The sequence below is a fragment of the Peromyscus eremicus genome, chromosome 4 (genome assembly GCF_949786415.1).
Source record: "Peromyscus eremicus chromosome 4, PerEre_H2_v1, whole genome shotgun sequence".
NCBI classification, from domain to species: Eukaryota; Metazoa; Chordata; class Mammalia; order Rodentia; family Cricetidae; genus Peromyscus; species Peromyscus eremicus.
In genome coordinates, this window is record NC_081419.1 from 123,652,376 (window position 1) to 123,672,470 (window position 20,095).

A 20,095-nucleotide genomic window follows, 5' to 3' on the forward strand; every position below is an offset into this window, starting at 1 on the left:
TGAATGATGGAAAGGCAATCAATTAATAAGTAAGCAAACAACTCATTTTATTATTTTTAATCAATACAATATATAACAAACAATTTTTGAAAGGAAAAAGGAGAAACTCAAATACACAAAGTAAGAAATATAATGATGAGTAAAATGTTTACACAGTTAATATAAGAAATACAATCCTTAGGGTGAGAAAGATGGTGGCTGTGGTTATGTGTGCTTACTGCGCTATCAAAGGACCTAAGGTCAGATCCTAATACCCACAGGTAGGTGTCAGTTCACAAATGCCTGAGACTCCAGCTCCAAGCGACATCATGCCCTGACTGCCCCCATTCTGTCTTCCTGGTATACATCTCCACCATTGGTTGTAGCTGGCGTTTTCTCCAGTCCTGCCCAGGCCCACAGCCGCTCAGACCCAAAAACACACAGACGCTTATATTATTTAAACTGTTTGGCCTAATGGCTCAGGCTTCTTGCTATCCAGTTCTTATATCTTAAATTAACCCATTTCTATTAATCTATAAGTTGCCACGGGGCTTGTGGCTTACCGGTACTTTTACATCTCGCTTCTTCTGTGTCTGGCTGGCGACTCTTCACTCAGCCCTCCTGTTCCCCAAATTCTCCTCTCTCTTTGTCCCGCCTATACTTCCTGCCTGGCTACTGGCCAATCAGCACTTTGTTTATTAACCAATCAGAGCAACATATTCACAGCATACAGATAACCACAGCAATTGGTAACCCTATGCCTGTGAGTAAAATATCCCAAATAAAAAATTTCAGTGCCTTATGAACACAAACTCTCCAATCTCAGCCACAAAGAACCTGGATTTTCTAACCTAAGAAACATTGGCCTTCCCTCTAGCCTGCATAGTGTCATCTAGGAAATGTTAACACCTATGCATCCTGCCTGGGTCCTTCTCCTAGCAATTTTTCTGGAAGTGGACTAATGTTCAAGTTTTAGAACACCCCTCCTGGATGTCCTGCACAAATGGATCCTGCATTGTTCCTATTCTGATATCATTTGAGCAAAAACATATTCCATCTTAGTGTATCTTTCAACAGCCAAAATATTTTCATAGTCCTGGGATTCAGCCCAGTTTTGACAATTAACCAACCAGTTCTCATAAAAACAAACAAGACCCACAGTGTTCTGCCACCAAACTTCACAGGGAACACATCTATGAGCTGAATTGAAAACAGGGCAAAGAAGGCCCCAAAGGAGGAATGATTCTTCACTCCTTCCTCAAATCCTCACTGGAGCAGATCCCCTCCTCTCCTGTGACATTATAAATGTGTTGTCATAGCACCAGCTACTCCCCACTGTGTGGTACACACATTGACCCTGGGACAGCAGGGTGGCTGTGAAGAATTGAAGAGCAGTCCCTCTCAGTGGTGGCCAATCTGTAGATCTTTTATTCATGTCTTTGGTGCACAGCAGATGTGAAATCAGTGGATCATTTGTACTTAACAGCATTCAGATGAGAGCAGAATGGTCCCCAGCTAGGAAGGAGGAAACCCAGTGAGAGAGACAGACACTAGTAAGTTGTAAGCAGCCCACTCAGCCTGTACTTATGTAAAGATTCTCCTGGATAGTCTGGAGAGATAATTTAACCAATAAAATGTTTGCATGAGTTCAACCCCAAGCAGTCTATTAAAAATCTGGAAGAGGTGACACATAATTATAATCCCAGCATTGAGGAAGCAGAAACAGGTGACTGGAATCCTGCAGCTCACTGGCCAGCCATCTGGTCACCCCAGTGAGCTCTAACTACCAATGGAATACACTATTTGAGAAAAGCAAAGCAGGTGTCTCTTAAGGAATGATACTCATGGTTAACCTCTGGGCACATGTATACATGTTCATGCATATAACTCATATGCACCTGTACATACACACACACACACACACATACACACTCACAATTCTCTTAGAAGAAACAAGGCCAGAATTAGCTGTGGCTGTCAGAAGGCAAGTAAAAAGCTCTCTGGCACTGCTAGAGCCTGAAAGGCATGTTGACATGTTGTTTACCCTATTCTCAGAAGAAACAGGGGTGGCCATGACCTTCACAAACTGAAGTGACTGGCTTTCTGCAGTCTGGGTGTGACCATAACTCCACAATATCAGAGAAAGGAGAAGATCCCAAGTGAGTAGTACCCTGATTGTTTACTGGAGGACCCAGATGCTGACTCCAGGACTGTTTTCATGTGAGGACAGCCTGTGTTAGTTAGTACATAATGACCTGCATACACACGATTCTTCCAGAGGATGACCCCCTAGAGCTAAAGACTCCTTTCTGTTCCTTGCTGAATGAGAATACACATGTGAGTGCTCACAGGCATAGGTATGGGTGTCAGAGTAATGGTTCCAGGGAGTATGCCCTCTTTGAGGTGGCTATCCTTGTGAAGTCAGCATCCATCATCCCCATCTGTTGACCACATCTGAAAGCTCTCTGTAATTGAAACTTCTCTTTCTTTTGACCTTCAGGAGATAGAAGTAAAAACCACCCAGGTACAACAAAGCCTGCAGCTGAAGTTGATCCCAGTCCATTAACTCAGATATATAATATCTCAGGATTCTGAAGAGCAGGAAGCTAAGGATTCAGAGGGCCTGATACCTTGTGAGAAAAGCTACCCTGCCTGTGCTGAAAGAGGACTTCTAGAGTTCACAAAGGCACATCTAGCTAGAAAGAACCCCTGAAAGAGAATCTCATGTCCTTCACATGGATGGAGAAACGAATCTCAGTGATGAGTGGCAGGCCCAAATCATGTGCACAGCAAGTCTCTAAATGACATCTCTTTGGTTTCACCCTTGCTCGAAGCACTTCTCTTTAGATATCAGCCACAGTCCATAGGACTGTGACCTATGTGGTCCACGTAGGCTAACTTCCTGCCTGAAGTAGGAGCAGTGTAGCCACTTGGAAAAGGGATACAGCTCCTGTTGAGTTATGCACAAACCTCTGTAGTCTTCCTCAGAAAGTTCAAGTAAAAAATCAAAGATTGAGATGAAAAAATACAAAGCCAAAAGCAGGAACAGGATGTAATATCTTATCTTAGTGATTCCAAAGTTTTATACCTAATTTACTTTCTATCATAACTGAGGAAAACTATAACTATTTAGTCTTCAACTCCATCAAAGACCCCAGTAGGATATAATAATATTACCTAACAACAGAGATATCTAGCTGCCTGAATAGTCACCCAAAGTTCCTCTGCAATGTTGGGACATCCATCTTTGGCCTACAGGCCTAGAATATCTGACAGACTTTTCAGTAAAGCAGGAAATTTGAAGGACTATCCCACCTTGTATTGGCAAAGTGCATCATTCTCTTCCCTCTGTGTCCTGCAGAATATCTGACAGACTTTTCAGTGAAGCAGGAATCTTGAAGGACTGTCCTGCCTTGCCTTGGCAAAATTCAACAGTCTTTTTTCCTGTGTTCTACACTTGCCACAATAAAAGCAAACTCCATATGGAGCTTCTTCAGTGTCCATCATCCTTTTATGAAGTAAATTGGTGCTGCCAGGAGCAGATGTGTCTCATTGTCATGAAAAACTTAGGTTATTAATTGTCTTGAATGCCATATTCTGTAGGCCTTTGAAGTGTTTGAAAATCATCTATCTGTCTAAAATATACCTGCTTAACCTTAAAAACATATTTAATGTGGCTGTAAGTTTGATTTTTTAGATTAACAATTAACTACTAACCTAATTTCTTAATTACACATTGCATTTTTTAATGAGCTGCATAAGCACAATATCTCAAATAAGAGTAGAAACATATATACAGTAACAAAAATAACTTTAAATTTGTATCAATATACCAAAATCTATGCCACTGCAAAATATCTGAGATTAATAGTTGTCTTTTTAATCCTATATTCCTATATTCCTCTAAATGATAACAAACATCCATAACCCAACAAACATCCATAACCCAACAAATAGCCAACAAGCACCTACCCTACCTCTTAGCAAAGTGGATGCCATCTTCTCTAGACTACTTCCTGTTGTCTGTGGGTGAAGGCATCTTTAGGAGTCCCTGGAAAATTGAGATAATGGTCAAGTCCTGGGAAGACCAGTGGTAACCTTTGTTGATATATATCACCTGTCAAGATTCAGGAAGTCTTCCCCAATCAAACCTGATCCATATCAATCCCGAAGGAACCACAGTCTCTTGTTTCCTGTAGAAATAAAAGCAAAAACCTCTTCTCCAAAGCAATGTGTTTTTTGAGTTCCATTTTAAAGTTAAGGCATTCTTAACATATCAAGGCTTGTTTGCTTCAGCAGTCCTTTCAATTCCATGTCTCTTAGCAGTTGTCATTTGCTTATCAGTAATCAAAAAATTCAAAATCAGCACAATACTACATGGGATCCAGACTCACTGTGTATTGTTCATCTTTATGTGATTTATTCTTTTATATTACTTTTACTATCTATTTAAAGACTTTATTATTTTTAAACTTTTTCTTTCTTTCTATGACTGTTTATACTCTTTTTCTTTTCTTAAGCCTAAGCACATTATTAAACACACTGTAACCTGTTTAGAGGCTTTTTTTTCCATCTGGACCTCTTTTACTGCATATCTTTCAGCCTTTTTGACCATGTGAGCAAACTTTAAACTGCTAAGCTACAGCTGAGTCCTCTACATGGCTCTATTAGCTGGTTCTGCCCTCTCCTTGGGTCATGAAAGCCAAGCCTAAAAGCTTGAAACCTGGTCAGAGATGCATTTGACCAGGAACTGCATTCAACTCCCTAGAGCTCTAGACTGCTGATGCTTGTGATGTGGCAGGCATTTTTGTTTTGTTTTTTTTGTTGTTGTTTTGTTTTGTTCTATTTTTTTTTTTTTTTTACTTAATGTATTGGCTGCTCAGAGGTTTGTCGTAAGACAGAAACTCTGAAAGGAGTCATGTCAGGTTTGTTTTGTTTTGTTTTCAGCTTTCTCACACTCTAGGAGGATATTTGAACCCCACATTGGGTGCCAAAATGTAGTTGTTTTTACTCTTTGGGAACCTTCCACCCAGCTCCCAAATAAATACTCAGAGACTTATTCTTACTTATGAATGCCTGGCCTTAGCTTGGCTTATTTCTAGCCACCTTTTCTTAACTTAAATTATCCTGTCTACTTTTTGCCTCTGGGCTTTCACCTTTCTCTATTCTATATTCCTTTCCTTCTTACTCTTTGGGTGGCTGGGTGGCTGGCCCCTGGTGTCCTCCCCTCTTTCTCTTCCTCTCACTCCTCTCTCTTCTCTCTTTGTCCTATTTATTCTGTCTGCCTGAAAGCCCACCTATCCTTCCCTGCCAAGTTATTGGCCATTCAGCTCTTTATTAGACCATCAGATGTTTTAGGCAGACAAAGTATCACAGCTTCACAGAGTTAAGCAAATGCAACATAAAAGAATACAACATATCTTTGCATCATTAAACAAATATTTCACAGCATAAACAAATGTAACACATTTTAAACTAATATTCCACAACAACAGAGTACAGATGAAGTTACCCCAGCATAGTACCTTGCCACACCTATGTCAGCACCATGTATGTGACTCTGAAGCTGGTGGAAAGAAAGCAATACTTAGAAGGTGGTGGCACACAGCTAAATGCTCATCACAGAACATGTTCCAAAGAAAAATGGCAGTATCCTTCTGTACCACACCAAAATGTGTCTCTTAGCTTCTGCACACATAGTGAATACTTCCACTAACACTAGAAGGACTACGTAAGAGTGGTTCAGGTTTCCCTGTACAACTCCAGGTATGCTGATGCCTCCGTTGGTGAGAACCTGGTGGGAAGTAGAAGGTCCTATATGGATGATACTGGAATTGACAATGCCTGTGACTTGCCTCAGGGCCTCTCAGAGAATGATGGCAGATTTGAAGCTGACAATATATAGGGTAGGAGGAAGGAGCAGGGAAAGAGGCAAAAGGGAAGGACAGGAGGGAAGGAGAAAGGAAAAGACATGAAGAAAAGTGAGGACCACAGTGAAATCATGGAGATGCACTCAGGCCTTCCAGAATCCAACAGCTTTGCTGTGTCGACGCCGAATAAACATGCCAAAGAAAGGAAGCAAGGCACTGCCTGTGCCATGTGTGCTGTGGGAACACATAGAATCTGAGCCTTTCCACGTATTTATAAAGCACTGAGGCTTCTGAGCTAGGAGTGATTTACAATTCTAACCATGGCAGGCTGCCAGCAAAGAGAAGTGAAGATGATCCAGCTTTGGCAAAATCCTTTCAAACATAGTGGCAGGGATGACGGATGAGAGTGAGGAGTGCAGGAAGCTTGGAGGGGCTAAGGTGATGTCAGCAACCATGGTGGACACAGAACTTCTAGTTCTTTGTAGAGCACCCAGGTAATGGGGTGATAATTTGGCTGTAGGGATCGAGTGGAGAAAGGGCCCAGGAGTCTTTTTGCCTTCTGGCCATGCTGGGGATTTCAGCAAGTCTCCTCATGCTGGGAGGGCACCTGGGGTGGGATATGGTCCAAGGCACTGTTCTCTCCCCTTCTGGAATACATTTGGAAGAAGTCAAACAGAACTTGAAAGAAACAATGGCATTTTGCAGAGGTGCTGGAGGAACTGTCTCTGATGCTGTGAAGTTTCCTTATTTCTCTTTGGGCAGCAGAGTTACTGTTGGCTCCAGAAAGCACAAGACAATCTTTCCCATCTTTTCCAACCGTTCTTCACATTCTGCTCCAGTCCTCAATGCCCTCAGGAAAATTAGAAGTGAATAAATTGTGTGATGTGAACACAGTGGAGTTTGCTGGCCTTCGGCAAGCTTAATGCCACACTAAATAGTCACGGTAAGTAGTGAGGAGGCATGCGCCTGGAAGCAGCCTCCAGCCAAAGTTCATCCTCAAACTGGAAGGTCCTTGTCCTGCAACCTGAGTAGGTGCCACAGTCTTGAGTGCCATCATGGGATCAGAGCCCACTCCCAAGCTCTGTCACCTCTCTGGTACCTGCTTGTCTCCCCAGTGTCACAACAACCCCATAGATTACACTGTGGCATGTGATCACCATGTGAAATCCACCTGGCTCCTCCTCTCTGGATAGAGCTAAAAGGACCCAGTACAGGAGCAGTTCAGAGGTGAAGCAAAGCGTAAGCATGCATCGATATGCACTCATCACCAGTTATCTTGGTGAAGGCAGATTTTCAGTGCTCTCCTAATTCTAGTTTCTCACCCTGGAGAAAGAAGTTGCACAATTTAATCAGAGGCCTCTGCTTTACTGGCTCCAAGGGTAGTTCTTCAAGTGTGGACCCTGGGCCAGCAGCATCAGATTGTCTTGGAATTATGCAGACTCTTGGCTGTTCCCCAGATCCTGTGAATGAGACCTTCCAGAGTGGGGCACAGGATCTGAATGGACAAGTCTATGAGATACTGGCGTAGCTCATGTTTGAATCTAGGCTTCTAGGATAAAGAAGGCCAATTCTGGCCTTTTCCTAATTAGTCCATCACTTTCGTTAGTAACCCCAGTGCACAGGGAGATATAGTGAAGGCATCTCTGTCCCACAGCTCTGTCCTCTCTTTAGGACCCTCATTAGCAATAGCTGCCATTTCCCAGATCCAACCCACTTCAGCTCCCCAGCATTGCTGCACTCTGTGTCCCTCACATACAGTGGAACATGGCAATGTTATATGCTTCTATTTATTCATTCATTGCCTTTTTATTCACATAAAGAGCCCCTACAGTTAATATGAGGAGAAGAAAGAGAAAAAAAATTAAGTGAACTTCTCTCTCCATGTCTTTTCCTAAAGACAGCCTTCCCAGGAGACCAAGAATTTACAAACATGTTCATGAATAAAGTTTTGTGTTACAAATAAGAGAACGTCAAGATCTACTGCAACTTGCAATTTTACATAATATAAATACTTTTGTTCTTAGTGCACAGTGTTCAGTATTGATATTTTTAATGATTTTGTAGCATTATGATCTATGAATGCATAATAATCTAATCAAGCCATTTCCCCCCAAATGGACATATAAATTGTTTTCAAATTCTCATTTTGTATTCATCTCAGCAAGTAAAATTCCACTGAAGCAAAAATTATTCATGTCCAACTTTAGTCAGATACTGTTAACCATCCTTCTGCCACAGGTATCAATTTTTATTTTGAAGAAACAAAATATGGAATACTTTTCCCTCCACAGTGCTCAGTACGGAATTCAGTGTTCAACTTCTACCACATGATAGATGAAAACAAAGATCTTACTGATTTTCAATTTTCATTTCCTTGATGATAGCAATGTTAAATATTTACATATATATTCCTTTCATTATTTTTATTTCTTCTGTAGCTTACTAGTTCACACCTTCCCCTACTTCCATAGAGCTTTTATACTTTATTGATTGTAGATACTGTTTTCATATCAGCTATTTGCTTTGCCTATGAGCTGTATCTCCTGTACTTACTGTTGACAGACTTGTCTGTCAAAAGTGCCATTTGCCACACAAAGCAGCCCTGAAATAGTTTCTTCTGTGGCTTGGAGAGGAATGTAAACTGACTAGGTAGAATCTTGGTGTCACTTGGCAGAAACTTGTACTGATGGTCTCCCAGGCAACATCACACAATCCAAGTCTCCAGGCAGCCTGGATACCTGACTCAGCAGCATTCAGGCCCTCCCTGCTTCCAATAAGAAGAGAGCACAGCCTCCCAGCTATCTCTTACTCTGTTGGCACGGAGACTTTTGAGACAAGGGAACCAATGCCAATAGAGAACTTTCTTGTTATCCTGAGCCCTAGGGCTGGCTTCACAGTGTGTTTCCTGAGCATATGAAGAAGTATGCTTTCTTTCAGTCAAGAGAAAAGAGCAAAGAAGAAATAAAGTGGAACCAAGTCCTTAGTCCTCAGGTAAAAGCTAGGTAATTCACCTACTACACAGAGTCTCCCACCCAGGAAGCTTCATTTTGCCATTTGAAGATTTCTCTGGCTTTCTGCTTTTTCCAATGACATCCTTGCAACTGCATTGGATTATATAAGTTCCTCTCAATGTGGTAAAGAGTGGAGGTTGTTGCTGTACTAAAGATGGGCCTGAGACCAAAGGACATTGCCTCTCTTTTCAAATAGAATATAAAGTAAGCAGATCCTGTGCTGGGCAGGGCTTTCTCCCAGTTTCCTTTCTTCTTCTTCTTCTTCTTCTTCTTCTTCTTCTTCTTCTTCTTCTTCTTCTTTTCTTTTTAAGTAGTGACTATTTAAGTCTCTAACTTGGAAATACACCTTGGGGAGGAGGCCAACTTGATAGTAAACTTTGTTTTTCCTTGCATTCATACAACATATACTTTTACACAGGCAAACTGAAGCAGTTATCTATAAAGGCTTTGTATTTTGCTGTCTGTTCCCCACTCTGTGTGAGATTGGGTCCCACTGGCTCCATGTATGTGTGGTATTTGGTCCACAGGTGACCTGTACTACTTACCTTGAACACCCTTCTTGCTACTTCCATGAGTATGCACACAGTTTCATACATGTATACAATGTATTGTGCTCAAATTCAACCCATTACCATCTTTATCTCCCTCTTAGTCCTGCAAACCACTTCTTCCCAGATAATCCCCTCCCTCTCTTGCCCTCTGCCTCTGCTTCTGTGTGTGTGTGTGTGTGTGTGTGTGTGTGTGTGTGTGTATGTGTGTGTGTGTGTGTGTGTGTGTGTATCTTGTGCGCAGGTCTTGTGCAGATAACCACAGCTGCTGTGTGTTCTGACATTTCACAGTTAACTCATGTGTTAGTCAGCCTTCCACTGTATAGACAAATGACTGAGATAGTCAACTCACAAAGAGAAAATGTTTACTTTTCTCCTTTTGGAAATGGAGCACTTCCATGTCTGTGGAGTTATCTCCTTTCAGCTGAATATCTGGAAAGTGACTTTTCATTGTAGGCAGAAACCTATAAAAACTGTGTAAGTATACTTAGATGTCCCTCTGACACAGGTACAAATTAAAAGCTGTGATGGAGGCCTCTGAAGATTATCCAGTGTCACTTGGGCCTTTGCTCCTAACAGCAGTCATTGCTTGGTTGTTCTCTTGGAGAACTCTTGGGCAAGAAGAAACACATATTCATCTGCCCCTCCTTCCCTTTTCTTCCCAATTCTTCTAGGTCAAAAGCTGTGAACCTAGACAGATAGGAAACTAGGCCTGCCAAATAAATCCTCCCCCTTCAGAGAGGTCTGTCCTCAGGTCCCACCTAGCATGGGATCCTCTTTATGGAGCCTCTTGCTAACCTAGGAAATTCCAGCACAGTGTAGGGTCCTCAGATTTCTACCACAGAGGAGTTATCTCAAGAGCTGATAACCCTGGATATGGCCTATTCCAAGCCATTAATATTCAGTATTTAAATGGAGAGGACAGACATCCAGAAACAAGACAAAGAGCAGAGCAGGTACTCAGCCAGCAGGCACTGTGCAAAGGCCAACACCCACGCTGGGGGGTGGGAGTGGCCACAGCTGGCTCTAAAGTAGGAATGAAAGTAGCCAGCAGTAGAGACCATTTGGCTCCCTCTGGACCTCCTTACTTCGAAACTACCACTCCACTTCCTGCTGTCAGGACTCTATGGATACAATCATAAAAAAAACCTTGGAAACTGTTGTGATTTGCGTAAATGCTTCTGTCAAGGCAACAGATGGTACATGGCCAAGGCTAAAATGTCCAAAGAAGTGTTCCTTCCAGCCAGTACATTGTATTGCCACACGAAGTTATGAAAGATGAAGGCGAGTGGGTCACCTGAGTACAATAGCTGCTGTTCACCCCTCATTTTAAACAAGAAAAGAGTGAGTATAGAGCATCCCTGCCACTGTGTCCCAAAGTCCGAGATCCCATGACTGTGCATGGTTGAAGAACCGTCTCAGAGCAATGTAAAGCAACAGCAGTGAAGGGGAAGGGAAAATCTTTTTCCCTTATGGACTTTTCCTCTAGGGGAAAAGTCAGGAGAAAATATGCCACAAACACCCAAAGTGCCAACACTGAGCTCCAGAAGACTAAGCCAGACACCTGGAGTACAGCCATGTGCTAAGAGTGGTGGGAGTGGTCAATAGGAGGGTACCTCCTATGTTCTGAAAGAGGAACCACAAACTCATTTATCCTCTAGTAACATTAGAGAGGAAGCAAGTCATCCATGAGAATGTCCTACGAATCACACATCACTCTCTCCTGGGAATAGTGGATGGGAAATAGGCCAATCATATGAAAATGGAAGGAATTCCCTCTTGGGGCTACAATGCAAGGGCATCCAGGAGACAGTGGAGCAACTCCATCCCAAACACAAGAAGATGGCCAGGTGGCTGCCTGTAGAGTAACACCCACCCCTTCAATTTAGGAGCAATGTCATCACCACATCTGTTTACTGCAGGTATGAAACTGAATTCTTCAAAAAAAAAGGGATACTAACCGACAGGCATGCAGACACATGAGAAGTGCAAGATAGAATCTGTGTGTTTTAAAATGTGTGTTCAGATGAGCATCTGTGGGTGTGGTTGCAACTGAAAACAATCAGGAAATAGAAACTAGCAATTGTCAAGAGGAATAACAAAGTAAGCAAGCAGAGGCTGGGACTCCAACACAAAAGGCTCTTGGTGACTCTCATCATGAGCCCATGGTGGTTTCCACTTCCAAATTCAGAATGACTACAGTGTCAATTGTGAAATATAAAGTAACAAGGGGCTGCCCAGGAGTGTCAGAGGCCCTGTCTGTTGACATCTGTGCTGAGATACTGTTGTCCAGCCAGGAGAGAGCTCTGTGGCCATGTCCTCCAGGGCAATAAGTGAAGCTGTTATCTTTGGAGAATGATCAGTGTGAGTGGTAAATGGAGGCAAGGAGATGCCATCTCAGGGAGGGACCATGGAGGCAGTACACAGGATCACAGTCCAGAAATGTGCAATGTCTGAAACATGAACAGGATAGGTGCCATTTTGGACTAGGGAAAGATAGCCAGGAAGAATGTAACTGGGTGTGTGACAGGGTTAGCTAGGATGGACTGCAAACCCCAACAGAGACTTGTGCCCTGTAGATCCACGGCTACTAGGTGCTTTCCAAGTGGCACTTAGAATGATGGTTATTGTCTTGGGGACACAGTAGTCCCTGTGTTGTGGATGGAAGCCCCTGAGAATCAGGAGACCAAGGCAGTGTCCCTCACCCAGTTTCACCTGAGGCAGAGCCTTGGCATTTTAAGGAGTATTCTAATGTCTTCGGGCTCACAAAATGGCACGGTACATCTCTGCATCAGCTTGCTGGCCTGTATGACAGGGACACCATATCCAGGGCCTCCTCCTACTTGTAGGAACAAATTGAAGTATTGGGTTGGCACTGATGAGGACTTAATAGCTCTCTAGAGTCCCAGCCTCAGGAGTCTTTTTAACTTCCTTATCACCATTGAAGTTTTGGACAATGCAATTCGTGATGGAAAGGCAGGACAAATTTAAGGAGCAATTTACATGAACCCTTGCATATTTGTTTATTTTTGCCTTATAATCTAAAATTATGTTGCTTTGTAGCTTTGGCCATTGAGAGCACTTGACACCAGCCCCTGTGTCCAGTTGATAGCCTTTCATCTCAAGAGCTCATTTTTTTCACTACAAGATGCTATTCCAGTTCACCTAGTATTTATGTGTGTGGTGGTATTGTGTTCTCCAAAATATTGTGCACCCTAATAAACTTATCTGGGGTCAGAGAACAGAACAGCCACTAGATATAGAAGCCAGAAAATGGTGGCACACACGCCCTTAATCCTAGCATTCCAGAGGCAGAGATCCATCTGGATCTCTGTGAGTTCAAGGCCACACTGGAAACAGCCAGCCGTGGTAACAAGAGCCTTTAATCCCAGGAAGTGATGACGGGAAGCAGAAAGGTATTTAAGGCATGAGGATGAGGAACTAGATCCTGGTTAAGCTTTTAGGCTTTTAGCAGCAGTTCAGCTGAGATCCATTTGGATGAGAACTCAGAGGCTTCCAGTCTGAGGAAACAGGATCAGCTGAGGAATTGCCAAAGTGAGGTTGCTATGGCTTGTTCTGCTTCTCTGATCTTCCAGCGTTCACCTCAATACCTGGCTCCAGGTTTGTTCTTATTAATAAGACAATTTAAGATTCGTGCTATAAATGTGCAATAATGTATAGCTTTAGAATTACTGCCATGCATCTTCCCTTTTCTAGCTCTAGAACCAGCTGTTTCCTCATAGAACCCTGGCTTCTTTTGTTGGATAATGGTATAAGAAACCAAGATGTAGACAATAACTGTTGATGCTCAGCCCTCACTCTGACAAAACTAGAAGATAAATGTGCATGTTTAATCATGTGACTCATTCTAATAGACAGTATTTGTACCTTTAAATACATAGAACTGTTTCTACATCTACACTTATTTTTAATACATTTACATATGCACATCCATCTGTGTCCATATTAATCTAAACTTGAGTCCATCCACAATGATGCCTCCAATTCTAACACACTACCAGAACTCATTATACAAGTCTTCCCTTGTTTCCCTGCAACTTCCTGCTTCTGCAATGAGAAACCTGTCTCTGGATGTTCACTGTTTATTTACTCAGTTGTTCTGTTCCAATATTAATGCAGAGCTTCATAATTGTTGACTAATAGCTTCACAGGAAAGAACGCAAAACACAAGTACGGGTCCTCCCTTGGTCCACAATCTCACCTCATTTCCAAAGTTGCTTAGGTCAACACCTGTCGTGTGATATTTTGTTTGTGTTCTCACAAATAAAGCTTGTCTGGAGATCAGAGGGCAGAGCTAGCCACTAGTTATCCATAGAGGCCAGGCAGTGGTGGCACACACCTTTAATCCCAGCACTTGGGAAAAGGAAGATCAGGAGTTCAAGGCCACTCTGGGCTACAGGAGATTAAACCAGTCTAAAAGAGAAACAGATCCAGGCAGTGGTGGCCCATACCTTTGATCCCAGCACTAGGGAAGTGGAGACAGGAATATAAGGTGGATGGAGATAGAATCTACCCCACTCAGTCTGAGGGTTCATAGAGACGGGCCGACCCATTCAGTCTGAGATTTTGTAGAAGTCTGATGGCTGGCTGTTCTGCTTCTCTGATCTTTCAGCTTTCACCCTGATATCTGAGTCTAGGTTTTTATTGATTAAGTCTAATAAGGATCATGCTTCATACACCTTCCCACCAAGCCCTTCAGTGATGCTGCTTCATGAATTTGTAAGGCTGTGGTGGTATTGTGCTCCCCAAAATATTGTGCACCCTAATAAACTTACCTGGGGTCAGAGACAGAACAGCCACTAGATACAAAGGCTAGAAAATGGTGGCACTCACACCTTTAATCCTAGCATTCCAGAGGTAGAAATCCCTCTGGATCTCTGTGAGTTCAAGGCCACATTGGAAACAGCCAGGCATGGTGACACATGCCTTTAATCCCAGGAAGTGAGCCTTTAATCCCAGGGAGTGATGGCAAAAACAGAAGGATATATAAGGCGTGAAGATCAGAAACTAGAAGCATTTGCCTGGTTAAGCTTTCAGGCTTTCAAGCAGCATTTCAGCTGAGATTCATTCTAGACGAGGACTCAGAGGCTTCCAGTCTGAGGAAACAGGATCAGCTGAGGAACTGGCGAGGTGAGGTAGCTGTGGCTTGTTCTGCTTCTCTGATCTTCCAGCGTTCACCCCAATACCTGGCCTTAGGTTTGATTTAATTAATAAGAACTTCTAAGATTCCTGCTACATCGAGGAGTCAGACCTCCTGTCATAATCTGCATTTCATCCTGGTGTCCCCCGCCCTCCTACTCACTTTATTTGTAAACATTTGTAACATACTCTGTGCTTAAGTTCCCTGGGCATTGACAGTTATGTGCCAAGCACTGTGTACCCACCATGACAGCATGTATGTACAAGACAGTTTCTCAGATACGCCAGCTTCAAACAAGAAGTAATATAGCTTCAATGTAGTCAATTTGGGGCGGGGGGGGGGGGGGGGGATTGGTTTTTCAAGACAGGGTTTCTCTGTGTAGCTTTGGTGCCTGTCCTAGATCTTGCTCTGTAAACCAGGCTGGCCTCGAACTCACAGAGATCTGCCTGGCTCTGCCTCCCAAGTGCTGGGATTAAAGGTGTGCACCACCGCTGCCCAGCCTCAATGTAGTGTCTTTAAGATGTGATCTTCAAAATAATCACGTGCTATTGGTTTTTCCCTTTTGCCCTGTAACTGCTGTCTGAATTTCTCAACAGAAAAGTGGATAAGTCATCAAACACAAGATCCTTGGTTCCATCCTGAGCACTGACAAAAATGAAAGAACATTGAGTGTTAATTAACTTGTGAGGCTTTATATATTTCAAAATGTAGAAGTTAGAGTTTATACTCCCAAGAAGAATGCAGAGTCCTGCAGACTAGCTACATTTCATTGCCCACAGGGACGTGGGGAAATCATCAGCTGGTCCTGGATTCAGGACACTTCAGATTCTGAACACATTTTCATTTAAGTGTATGATTTTTAGCAAATTAATCTTCTTTACCAAACCTCCATGTGTTCATCCCTTAAGCAAGGCTATTATTCATCCTCAGCCCTCTGCAGCCCATAAAGATTCTAAGACGAATGTAATTTAAAATGACTTTTTACTCATTGTGGCAATCTGTGTTTTCCAAACATGGCTACAATGACATTCCATTTCACTCTGTCTTCTTCAGGGCAACCTTGCCCCTGCTCTATCCTGGGAGGAGCCCAGTTCTCATGGGTTCACTTAGCACCCAGTGTGTCACTGAGAGAATGCAAGAAGGTAGTGCTGTGTGAATTCTAAGGCCAGGGTCACTGAGGCCCTGCATCTTCCTCATCTGCAGAGATGCAGATATTATTTTAGAGACCCAAGATGCTGTGCAAAGAATTAGCCCCTGTGGGACCACCATATTGAAAGCAAGCTACTCCATGGAGAGGCTACTGGTACTAGGCCCTCGAGCCATCTCCGCTCAGGCCATAGATGTCTAAAAAAATTCCAAATTGGACCTCCAGTCCATTTTCCTTGTGAACACTATTGAGAACCCTCTGCTGAGCCCTTCCCAGACTCTGGTCCACAGCATCATGAACATCCCCTGACTATTGCCTAAGCCCCTGGCATACTTAGCTGCAGAGTGACTGATCACCAGATCCCTCACAACTACACTATAGTTACTGTTCAAAAATTGTTTATGTCAAAATTCTCATGTTCCCAGAGACCCCATGATGTAGTGACTCATTACCTCCAACTGACAGAGGAGAAGACCAAAGCTCAGGGAGGGAAAGAATCTTGCTGAAAGCCACTCTAGTGGTAAGCAGTGAACTTGAAATCTGGACAGTCAGGGAGAAAATCTCCTGGGCTCCCAAAATGCTTGCAGACACTTGGGGAAGGAACTCTTGGAAAATTAAAACCGCCTGCTTTGCCTTCAGGATCAGACTGTGGCCATAACCCTCTTCACTGCTGTTCTGGCCTGTGAACTGAGCCTCCTGTTAGGATGAAAACACCAAACAAAGTGTCTCATTTCCAGGGAAAACGCCCTTGTTAATTATATTTATCATATTATTTTTCCATTGAAAGAATCTGAACCTCTTAGATATAGATCATCCAAATAGGAATGGCAGACTACTTAACCAAAACCCAAGATGAGCAGACCAAACTAACTGGCTTCCCAGCCATTGCTGAGCACCCAATGCTTCCAGTCAGGGCATTCACAGCTGAATCAGCAGTGTCTGTTCCCATGGCTACAGTTCCCACTGAAGTAGCTTAGCAAGGATAACCAGTCCATGCTACAGATGAGGGAGGGGGAGATGAGCAAGCATAGATGGAATTGATGGTGGGGAAAGCCTTCTTCCATGCGTGATAGAATTGGGGAGTCTCCGTTGTGAGCTCTCTAGGAGACTCAGCCCTCCGATTCTTCTGTCCTTCTGGCCCACAAGGCAACACTGGTGCCACTGTCAAATGGCAGAGGCTGGACCAAAAAGAACCTCACACAACTACTCCATATGGCCACCGTTTCATCTATGCAGTATTCACAAGGTGGAAAGTGCTCAGCAGATTCTCAGGGAGCAGCATCCCAGCAGACCCCAGATACTAAACCTTCAGATGAGGGCTCTCCCCTTCTACTTTGGAGTTTGGAGTAAGGGTTCCCCATGCTGCCTTGCTCCAGAAATTTCTGGCATAAATTGAGATACCCTCTAACCAGGATGTAACTTAAGTTCACACTTTACCTGGGGTACTAACACATAACCTCATCCCTCATAGAACTACTTCTACTTGGGGTAGAGAGAAGGAGGCAGATGCAAGCTCTGTCTCAAGAAATTTTCATATCTACATCTGAGCTACTCCTCTCCCAAAAGGCGATATCCGGGGAGAGACCTTCCCTTTCCAATACAGCACCTCACTTGGAACCCACAAACATTTCTAACAAGCCATGCATACCTATCAGACACCAACAGGTCTACAGGCAGATGACAATGTGTTCACATTGAGCCATATACAGTAACTTCCAAAGGGACAGGGGATGCTAACTTTCTTTGTATCTTATTCTTTTGAGTCTGGTAAAAAAGTAAATGTCCTATCTTTGCCTTTGAATTTATTCCAAACAAGGAGCTTCTTGTTAGCTTGTGTCTGAGAATTGGCACTTCATTAGAAGCTCTAATAAAGAAGTCGATGTAGACATACTTGTAATTTTGCATTCTGCTTCCAATCAGGGAGCCCAGGGGACTACACAGAGGAGGAGTGCTGTGCACACAGGCAGAGCAAATGGCAGTTCTCTCAACATGTCTCAGCATCCATTCACCTGAGCAGAACCATACAGCGCACTGCAGAATCATGTCTGTTGTGTATATATGTCCCATCAAATCTTGCCTGTAAGTAAGGCTCCTTTTGATTAGGATAGGCAAGGGACATTGTTTGTGAGCCAAACACTTTCAACAGGAAGCATGATGGTAAATATTTCCAAGCAGCACAGGTATGTCCATAGGCACTGCCTTCCTTTAGCGTTTCTATTTCTGTGGTAAAACACCATGACCAAAAGCAATTTGGAGAGGAAAGGATTTATTTCAGTTTACAGTTATACATCACAGTCCAGCACTGAAGGAAATCAGGAAAGGAACTCAAGCAGAGCAGGAACCTGGAGGCAGAAACTGATGCAGAAGCCATGGAGGGGTGCTGCTTCCTGGCTTCCTCAGCCTGCTTTCTTATAGCGTCCAAGACTACCAGCCCAGGAATGGTACCATCCACAAGGGGCTATATCATTGAATATACATGAGTCATCCACAGTACACCAATGATCATTGAAGAAAATGCCCACAGGCCCATATGGCAGGGGAATTTTTGCAATTGAGGTTCCTCTTCCCAAATGACCAGCTTGTTTCTAGTTGACATAAAACCAGCCAGAACCAGCACCTTGCTATGGGTTGGGTGTAAAATAGCTTCTACATGCTCATGTGTTTGAACACTTGATCCCTGGCTGGTGGTCTGTTTTGGGAGATTGTGAAACCTTTGGGGCCTACTAGAGGAAGTGAGTTGAAGGAAGGAGGTCTTATGGGTTATAACTCAGCCACACTTTTGGGCTAGCCTGTCTGTTTCTTTATCTTCCAAGACGTGAGTCCCACTGCCATAAACACCACCAAGATTTCACTGTCATGGTGAACTGTATCCTCCTCATCCTCCTCCTCAATCCAGAATACATCCTTCCCCTCTGGAGTTGCTTCTTGTCTGGGATTTGGTAACGACAACGGGAAGAGTAACAAGTGCACATTGGTTAGGAAGAGGAGACATTTTCCGCTAAAGGGTGAAGTCTCTCAAAGAACTGGAAGGAGCAGAAAATGCTCAAAGGCATTTCAAAGACAGTCCCAGTGGAGACAGACAGTCAGGCTGGGATCTGGCTCAAAAGAGGAAGTGACTTTTTCACTTGGAATGAAAAATCCCAGGACATAAATTTTGCACTAGTAATTAGGTACATACAGGGATCGTTTGTGGGAGGTGGAGGACAAAGTGAGCAGTTGCCTGGTCGAATGGGACAACTTCAGCAAGAGAATGTAAACTGTGTAGAGTAGGCAACAGATATCCTTCTGCTGGGGCTCTAGAGGGTGGGAACTTGAGGTTAGGTGCCAGCAGGTTCCACTCAGGACTCTTTCCTAGGTTACAGGCAGCCATCTTGGTCCTTGTGTCCTACCTGGAAGACTATGATGCTCCTGTTTTCTCGTGTTCCTATGAGAGTTAATATCAGCATAAGAGCTTCACCTTTTGACCCCAAAGGCCTCACCTTTCCTCCTCATTGGGAACCAGGTTTCAACATAAGGACCCAATATGAACATAGACATTCAATCAATGGCATTTTGGCTCACAGACACACCTCCATGGAATAATTGACTTTACTAAAGTCCTTCTTTTGAAGTGAGTATTTTGTAGTAAGAGAGGACATTTATGTGGGTTTGTGATTTACAGCCTTTCCTCTTGTGGCTGTGTCCTGGACTCACCAGAGATCTGAGGACACAAAGAACACAGTGCTTACCACAAGGTCTACTTCAGTTTTATTTTACCTGTCAAATAAATTCTGACATTCTTACTCCCTTGCTCCCACTGTATCATCAAACACTGGGTGTTAGTTTAGGACAAGAACTCTTGCTGCAAGAAATAAAGACAAACATGCTGTCCCCCAAAGAGCGGATTCAGAGGGGTGCATGCCTGGCTGGTAGATTCTGCCCCCAGTTAGAAAGCAATAAGATTCCAGAAAGACCAGAAGCCAGGTATGAGCCCAGCGCCAGCCCAGCATACCTATATCCGGGTTGCATGTACAAAGCAATTAAAGAAAGTTCATATCTAACACCTTTGCTAAGCAAGCCGGAACACAATGAGCCAAATATCTGAAATTAGCATTGAAGTCGAGTGCAGCAACATAGAAAAAAAAGCCATTGGTGCCAAATTCAATTTTCACAGTCAGTACTAGGATACTCCTGGCTGATAGGGGTCAGCACCTGCTATATTTATAATATCACTGGGCTGTTTCAATCCATGTTGGAAAAGGTGGTTCCCAGAAACAATTTGATCCAGCTGCAAAATAAAAACTTGTGAAAACCATTCATTAAAGGAGTAATGTTCAATGTTACCCATGAGCAAGGTGATATGCTAACTATTGACAATTAAAATGTGAGCAACAAAGCAG

At 43.3% G+C, this 20,095-nt stretch overlaps 1 protein-coding gene across 1 annotated transcript in view; it reads left to right on the forward strand.

The window, feature by feature from the left end:
* Positions 1–20,095, forward strand: part of Syndig1 (synapse differentiation inducing 1) — a 163,709-nt gene that overhangs the window by 129,063 nt on the left and 14,551 nt on the right. The gene's annotated exons all lie outside the window — the stretch shown is intronic.